General features: G+C 36.3%; 1 long non-coding RNA gene across 1 annotated transcript in view; it reads right to left on the bottom strand.

Moving 5' to 3' along the window:
- Positions 1 to 499: 499 nt before the first annotated feature.
- The window catches only part of LOC134758655 (uncharacterized), a 167,130-nt gene continuing 158,841 nt past the window's right edge, over positions 500 to 8,788 (bottom strand). Inside the window, exons 3-5 of the long non-coding RNA XR_010134091.1 lie at positions 3,659 to 3,792; positions 1,093 to 1,315; positions 500 to 667 (exon numbers count right to left, since the gene is read on the bottom strand). This is a non-coding gene — a long non-coding RNA (uncharacterized lncRNA). The remainder of the gene's footprint in view (positions 668 to 1,092; positions 1,316 to 3,658; positions 3,793 to 8,788) is intronic.

Genomic DNA, 8,788 nt, shown 5'->3' with positions numbered 1-8,788 from the left:
GCTAAACTCACAGTGTTTTAATAATGGCTGTGAGTATTTTGACAAACACCTGCAGCCCACTTTACCCATCCTTGGTTGGATTTATTATACTGTACACCCAAAGCCGGGAACCCACAGGTCTGTGATCATTCATATTACTATTGTACGAAATTAAACTGGTGTAAAGCCCTAAAAGAAGAGTTCTTAAGACCCTAGCATTACCTGTATATTTGCAAAACAGTAATCCTGGAAATAATCCCCTAAGGATTCCAGAATAGTGAACGCATATTTAAATAAATTATAAGGCACAGTCAAAATTCACCAGGCTTATATTCTATTCACTGCTTAACTGGTGAGTGAGACCTTGATATCAAATACATTATTTTTTTCCTGACGTAGCCATAATATTATTCTCACATTTTACCCAAAGCTTCAACTGCAGCAGTTAAAAAAAAAAAAAAAAAAAAGAGGAAAGCAGTACCTGCTGTAATGTATCTGTTGGTACAGGGCTACTGCACAAACTGGGTATACTTTTCTTGATAGGAAAGCAAGATGGACATAGTGTATCCTCCTCAAAATGTCTGGAAGCTAAGGTCAAATTCCTGGTTCTTCCACGTATTCGTTATATGTCCTCTGTCACCTTACACACATCACAATGAAGTGAAGCCTGTTCCTAATCTTGTGAAGTCTCCAGTTGAAGGTGGGGTGGGGAGAAAATGTATTTGTTGGAAATATGATAGGACTATCAAAATATATGCAATCAGCTACCTAAACTGTTAAGTTCATTCTGTTGCAATATAAAATATATTTTTTCATGAAAATAAAAAACTATGAGAAATTTGACATGTTATTCCAGCTTAACCCTTTAATTTTTAACCTACCTCTCCTGCCCTTTTGAAATTATTTGTTAATAATAACAATGTGTAGCTTAACATTGCTTAGCATTCACCATTCTTAGTAGCATTCAAATTTAATGGTTCAGAACCATATCATTTAAAGTGAAAGAATCATGGGTTTGAGTTTTAGTCCACACCTGCTTTTGTGTGACTAGGACAAGTTACATTCTGAAGTTACTGTCTTTAAACTGAAAATGTATATAATAAAAATACCCACCTTATATTATAAATGTTTTTTGTGGTAGCAACCATAAAGAGCTTAGCACGTTGCAAATAAGTAGTAAGCGTAAAATAATATTTAGATTATTTTTATCCCGAAGATTCATTTGTTGAGATAATTAATGCCACTGTTTTTAAAGGCCAAAGTCAGGGCAGGGATGGCTGAATATAATGTTTTCATATAAGCAGATGTTCTTTTCTCCCTATTAAAGTTCCATGGCCTGTGGTAAGGAAGCAGCAGTGTAAATACCTAGTTCTTCATTAGAATTAAAGTTCCATGGCCTGTGGTAAGGAAGCAGCAGTGTAAATACCTAGTTCTTCATTAGAATTTCTAAAGGATTTGACTTTCCAAGGAATCAACATGAGAAGGACAACTTTTATGGATTTGCAGTTACATTGGAGACAAAATGAGGAGGGTCTGGATTTCTCTGTAGCCTGTGGGGATACAGCTGGAGTTGTACCAGTTGGTTAACAGTTTTGACTTGGTAAATAAGCTATAAACAAAGGGACTCAAACTATAGGACAATCCGCTATTCAGAAGTAAGAAAAAGTGAGCCAAAAAGTTCACTTGCTTAAAGATTCATCTTTGTATTCAGTTTAGGGAGTTACTTAGATAAATTTAGTTATTAAAGGACTAGAGGCAAAAAAAACTCCCAGTGCTAGGAAGGGCCTGGTATATTATGGAGCAAGCACAGTTTCCTTGCAGCCATTCTCCTGCCCCCAAAGGCAGAAAAGCAGCTGATCTAGGGCTCCTCTCAAAACTTGCCAGCCTTCCTGCTTCCATGTGTGCACATTAGTTATGTTATTGTCTAATAATATCTGCTTGCTTTCTATCTCACAGGGATATAGTAAGAATTAATGGTATGAATTCTGCAAGCTCTTCAAGACCCCTAGAGATATGCAAGATAAATATGCAAGATAAATATATGTTTGTATATATTATTTCTTCAACTTGTTTTGTACCTGGTACATGGGAGAGGAAGATATATGCATTTATCTAGCCATCTAACTGATATTTCTGATTTAATCATTATACAATGTATACACATATCAAAACATCAAACTGTATCCCATAAATATATATAATACAAATATATGTTGATTAAAAAAATTTATGAGGAATTTCTTTTAAAATAAAATCAGATTTTATTCTTTGAATTTTGAAAAATACATAATTAAAAATAAATTGGTCTTGACTTTTTTGTATCCTCTTCAATGATTTATTTTCATGATAGCTACACTACTAATAAATATCTATACACCTAATATATTTTAATTCTTGGAAATAACCATCAGACCATTCTATCTCAACATTATTTTGTTGTTGTTCAAGCACAACTGCTCTCTGCCTACTATCCTGGCTTCTCCCATCTTTTTATTAAAACTATCTGAAATAAAGGGATTGGAAATGCACAAAATATGTAAATATATAAAATGCATAAAATAAACCCAATAAACTACTACAGTTATTATTTAGATTAAATCATTATATTTTTCTTTAGTAAAAGAATATATTTTATGCCCAACTAATTAATGCCTAATGGCATTAATAGAATGTCATTCACTTCAGATAAATAATAATGACAGCAAAGTATTTTAATAAGATGGACAGCCAGCTGACCAGTGAGTCCAGCCCCTTCCTAAGGTGTGCACCCAGTCCCGATTCATCTGAAAGAAAGACAGACACCTGCACACGAAGAGGACATGCTTCTGCAGATCCATGTTAAACTGTCCTGTTTCTGAGGAAGGGAAACTTTCCGTAGCAGTATGCTGAGAATATTTTTCCCCTCAGAGCAGCAATGAATTATTTAGTACTTGATTTGTCAAAGAAAAGCTTGGCTACACTACGGTGACAGAGTTATGCTGTAGAAATAGAATATTGTTTAAGAAATTATTGGTGCAAAAAAGGCAACTAAAGCAGAAGGCACAGTTGGTTTTCCAAATATACATACATAGCACTCACATTTATCATTATTCAAGGGCTTTATGGGAAAAAATTCTAGCATGTTTTGCTTTTATAATACTGTCTTTATGTCCTGCGTGCATCTGTTGGCTGGCTTTTTCCCTAGTCCCTGTCTCTCTGGCCTTCTGTATTGATTTCTTTTAAGGACCCCTTTTTGTCACTTAAGTTGAAGATAAGTAGAATATTTCTTTTTATGTTATCTGCCTACTTCTTAATCTCATATTGCGTGGAATTATCTATATTAAATGTATTCAATAACATTTTCAATTCCTTTAATGTGTTTCTAAAAAATTGAATTTTGCTTGTTTTTAACAAATATCCCCCTTTCTCTCCTGTCTCTCTCTTTCTCTTTAAAACTGGCAATTTTCACTATTCAAATTCCTTGTGCATTAAGATCACAATACAGACAGTTCTTGCTTTTCCCAGTTGTGATATGCACAGATTTCAGTTATCCTGGTTTAGTTAAATAATGCCAATTCCCAATGATATGTTCAAGTTTCAGGTACCATGGCATATTAACTGTAAATAATTGCATAAATTGCAAACTTTGCTGCTAGCCTTTCAGCTCACACATCACTACATACCAGAGGAGCATCATTACCGTGACCAATCAAGCCTCTTCTTTCAAAGTCTTTTGGTGACTGATCCTTCACAGCTGTTACTCAGTTCACACACACACAGCAAAGCATGATGTTGTCTTTCTCTCTTTCCTGTCTCCGCGCTAACACCACATGACTGCAAAAAAAATAGATACTCCAAGTTGGGAACTGGCCATCAAAGATGGAAATGCAGCAAAGACACAAAACATGCTAACACTGGAAGTGAAATCTGAATTGAACATACATGGAATTGTAGAAGAAATAGCTGATCTAGGGATGCTGACCCTGCTGCCCTAGATTTTACACTCTGCATAAGCTGCCTGGACTCTAGATATACAAACAGAGAATCACTGCAAAGGCAAACTTACTGACATTAATGAGGAAAGCAATTGTAATCAAAAGGATAAAGATGTCCCAGATCAAGTGACGCTAACACAAAACTTCACACAGAAGAAAATCTCAGAGATATTTTATGTCATTGGAAACTAAATGATAAAATGTTTACAGCTAATAGAAACTTAGCAAAGGAAAATTGCAATCTACTAAAATGTAGAAAAGATGCTCACTGCTTACTGTAATTTATGCTATTAGAAGGGAAGCATCGCTGAAATGACTCTAGATCAGCATTTTACAAAGAACTAAAGCAGTAATTTTCTTTTTTTTCCTCAGAGAAAAGGTCTCGCTTCATCACCCAGGCTAGAATGCGGTGGCATGATCATAGTTCACTGCTTCATCAAACTCCTGGACTCAAGGGAGCTGGGATTACAAGCATGCACCACAGTGCGCAGCTAATTTTTTCTTCCTTCCTTCCTCCCTCCCTCTCTCTCTTCCTTTCTTCCCTTCTTTCCTTCTTTCTTTCTTGCTTCCTTTCTTCCTTTTCCTTTTCCTTTTTTCTTCCCTCACTCCTTTCCTCCTTTCCTTTCCCCTCCCTTCCTTCCTCTTTCTTTCCTTTCCCCTTTCCTTTTCTCTTCCCTCACTCCTTCCTTTCCTTTCCCCTTCCTTCCTCTCATTTCCCTTTTCCTTTTCCTTTTTGCTTCCCTCACTCCTTTCCTTTTCCTTTTATTTTTCCTTCATTCCCTCCCTTCTTTCCCTCCCTCCCTGTCTCCCACTCTCTTTCTTTTCTTCCCTTTTCCTTTTTCCTTCCCTCCCTTCCTTTCTCCCTCTCTTCCCTCCCTCCCTTTCTCCCTCTCTTCCCTCCCTCCCTTCCCTCTTTCCCTCCTTCCTTCTCTCCCTCCCAGCTTCCCTCCTTCCTTTCGAGATGGAGTCTTGTCATCTTGCGTAGGCCGATCTCTAACTACTGGGTTCCAGCAATTCTCCCTCCTCACCCTCCCAAAGTGTTGGGATTACAGGCATGAGCCACTGGGCCCAGCCTAAAGCAGTAATTTTCAATGTATCTAGTGTTTGAAATGACAGTGTACTACACTGTTTTTAATGTGTTAAGTTTCTTATTATACCTGTGCTTTTACTACAAATGAGTAGTGGTTTTATTTTTTCCTTCACTAACAAGTAAACAAAAATAATATTTGCAGTGCATATTTAATACTTCAGCCTTTTAACTTGCCAAACAGTAATGTTAGAAAAAAACTGATGCCATATCCGTTTTATTAATAATGCAAAAATGTAAAATGGATATGATTATAGAATAAAGGCATTTCTTTCAAAGAAAATAGAATGGAAATCAGTATTTATAACCCCATCTCTCTAGTTTCATTTAAAATGCAGATAAATGAGATTGTGTTTTGATTTTGTGTACTTTTTTTCTTGTTGTGAATATATTGACTTGAACTGTCTTGAGTAATGACAACGGAAGTAGAGATCAAATGACGAAAGTATTTTGGTGTGTTACAGTTATTCCGTTTCACATGGATAAACTGACCAAAATGGAAGCAACATACTTTTACTTCACTCAATTTGGAATATTTGGTTTTCGAATACATATTTAGTTGATTTTTCTCTAAATCTTCTGGTAGGTTAGTTTGGATAAAAATTCCACATGAGGATATAACCGTATTTCTTTGCAAAATGGCAGAATCTCAAACAGGTACCGTTTTGCTGAGATGAATACAAATGCATTAAAGATGCCAATCAATCATTTTCTCTGCAATTATAGACTTAGCACCCCACACCTCTTTTTCTGGAGCAGCTGCTTGCTTTCACCTTTCATAGAATGTGTTTCCATGGCCTCTTTTGAGTGAACAGCGAGCCAGGCAGCCCAGAGATAGGTCCCTGACTCAAACTAGACCGATTGAATTCTTGCTTCCAAGAACTTAGACTCAGAACATGGAGAGACTGAGTCAGTTAGTTGGTGGCGCTATTGCTGTGAGCTCATGTAGGAGCTGGGCTGGAGTGACTGTTTTCTGTCATGTGTATGACATAGCAGAAAAATCTAGGTGAGGAAGTAAGGAAAGAATGAAGAGATACTGAGAGAATAAATGTTGAAAGAACGAGTGAGGAGGGGAATCACTGGGGCCACTCCAGTTTGTTACTGGTGCTCTGTTTTATGTTTTTGATCTTGAGTCCCATGTATCCTTCTAATAAATTCGTAAGTTTATATTTAGATGAGGCAAAGGTGGGATTTTTGGTTTGTCTTTTGTTTGTTTTTTGAGACAGGGTCTGACTGTCGCCCAGGCTGGAATGCAGTGGTGCAGTTATGGCTCACTGCAGCCTCAGCCTCCTGGGCTCAGGCAGATCCTCCCACCTCAGCCTCTTGAGTAGCTAGGACTACTGGCACGCACCACCATGCCCAGCTAATTTTGTACTTGTTGTAGAGATGGGGTTTTGCTATATTGCCCACGCTGTTCTCAAACTCCTGGACTCAAGATGCCTGCCTTGGCATGCCAAAGTCCTAGGATTACAGGCATATGCCACCGTGCCTGGCCACAAAGATTTTTTGTTTTTGTTTTTGTTTTTATTTTGTTTTGTTTTTTTGTTTGTTTTTTGCCATTCGTAACCCAAAGGTTTTGTAACTAAGACCTTAATCTATGTGAACACTCCACTTATCTAAATTGTGCAATAAAATATTTTGATGAATATCTTGAGGTCAATTAGGCATGTCTGGTGTAACAAATATTTAATGAGTGCTTGTTATGTATCATATGCAGAACTAGGCTCTAGGACTACAAAGACAAGTAAGACATGGATCCTATCCAGTCAAACATTTTTCCTGCAAAAGGAATAAGTGCAAGTCCTGCTGTGGGTCAGACAAAGAAGCTCCCTTTACTGTTCATTTTTAATGCAGGGTAAACCTTCAATATTCAATAACAGTGTGTTTCCATGTTAACAATGATTAGATGTACTGCAGCAATTTTTCTGATCATTCAGATCTGTCAAATTTGAATTTGACTTTTTATTGAAATAGAACGAGTATAGTAAAGGGATGATGATGGAAGTGTGATGAATTTAATCAGAAGAATTTCCTAGATGAGATTTTTCAAGGATTCCATGAAATCCAGTTATACTTTGCCTTAAGAAATTAAAAAAAAAAAATTGTATTTTAGGGGAAAGCCCATTTGCAATTGTTATGCTTTTTTTCCTCTGCCTCCAATGCCAAATCCCTTTATTTTGAAGTATAGCTCATTCTTCAGGAGCTCAGGCTCCTGAGACAGACTTACTGGTTTTGAATCTCATCTTGGCATTTTCTCATTAGGTGATTTCAGCTAACTCAAATACTTGCTCTCGTTTCCTCATCGTTAAAAAGGGGATAGAACATACCTACCCAATACAGTCATTTTGCAAACTAAGTGAGATAAGAATGTAAAACTCTTAAAACAGTACCCAGTACATATTAGCTGCTGAATATAGAACAGTTGTTGTTATTGCTCTCTTTAAATACATACGCAGAAACACAGCACAGCTGTGCTCACACAGCAAACACACTCAGCCCAAGTAGAGGGAAGCATGGGGTCTAAACTCATTATATTCTATAGGGCCTAAGGGATGGGAAATGCTCCAATAAATAAATGTATGTAGAGTGACTACATTATGTTCAGCATCTTAGAGTTAAGTTAGTTAATTATGCAAGCCATCCCTCCAAAAATAAAAACAAATGATTTCTTCTTCCTTTATCCAGCTTTGCTATTCAGTAAAAATCAGTTTTACTGTTATTTATTTGAACACTGATTTTTCTCTGGTGCAATAATTAATGGAAAACGAATGTTTATGGTTACCTTTTTTTCATCAGAGAATAAAGATGACTGGGATACAGAGAGCAAATACAGATTTATTTCTGACAATAGTAGTTTACTTAGAAAAGTTATATGCTAAGTTATTCTTTCCCTGTGAAACTTATACAAATATAACTGAATTTATTTGATGGATTGAGGTTAAGTGAATGTGGTATAAATATTTATAAAACACAATTGTATTATATACATAATTTATATATACAGGTATATGTGTGCATATATATGTATGTGTGTGTGTATATATATATATATTTTATATATATATGTAATGGAGTATGTACTGCGGAATAAACTCGACACACAAAAATAGTGCTATGAGATTTGAGATTTAAGTACCCCTGTCACAAAATGAGAAAATGAGAAGACAAGGAAATATATCTCAATCATCAAAAACAAACCTACAACGTGCCTCTAGGGTTATTCAAAGGATTGGGATATTACGGTTACTAATTATATATAAGAATGTTCATTCTTGTAATGATGAATAAATGCTTTACCCAGATAAAATATTATACTGTTGCCACATTATCCTGTTCAAGGAAATATATCCCTCATGTTATCTTAACCGTCCCTCCCTGTATTAATCAAGTCTTAACCGTCCCTCCCTGTATTAATCAAGTGTTGATGACCATGACTTAAGGCCTGAAAATATTATGGCAGAAAACCTTGGCAGAGGGAAAGCCAAATTGTAGTGCCTGGGGTTATTTATCAAGCTGTCACTGAACACCTAGGGAAGTGCAGTTCCAGCTAATTTATTACAATGTTGTTTTCATTTTTACTGGGCGCAGAAGGACTCACACTGAGGCCATCGAGCTGTGATCTGCACTGGAACAGACGCAGTGACAATGCTACTTCACTTGCACATTTTTTATGGCATGTATTTTTCCCTGACTCTGCTATTTTCTCATAACATTTAAGAATGTTCGTTAAGCTGAAAAGAAGCTAAGC

This window comes from Gorilla gorilla, chromosome 5, assembly GCF_029281585.2.
Source record: "Gorilla gorilla gorilla isolate KB3781 chromosome 5, NHGRI_mGorGor1-v2.1_pri, whole genome shotgun sequence".
NCBI classification, from domain to species: Eukaryota; Metazoa; Chordata; class Mammalia; order Primates; family Hominidae; genus Gorilla; species Gorilla gorilla.
The sequence above is the reverse complement of the archived record's forward strand: the minus strand, read 5'-3'. Positions and strand labels throughout refer to the sequence as shown.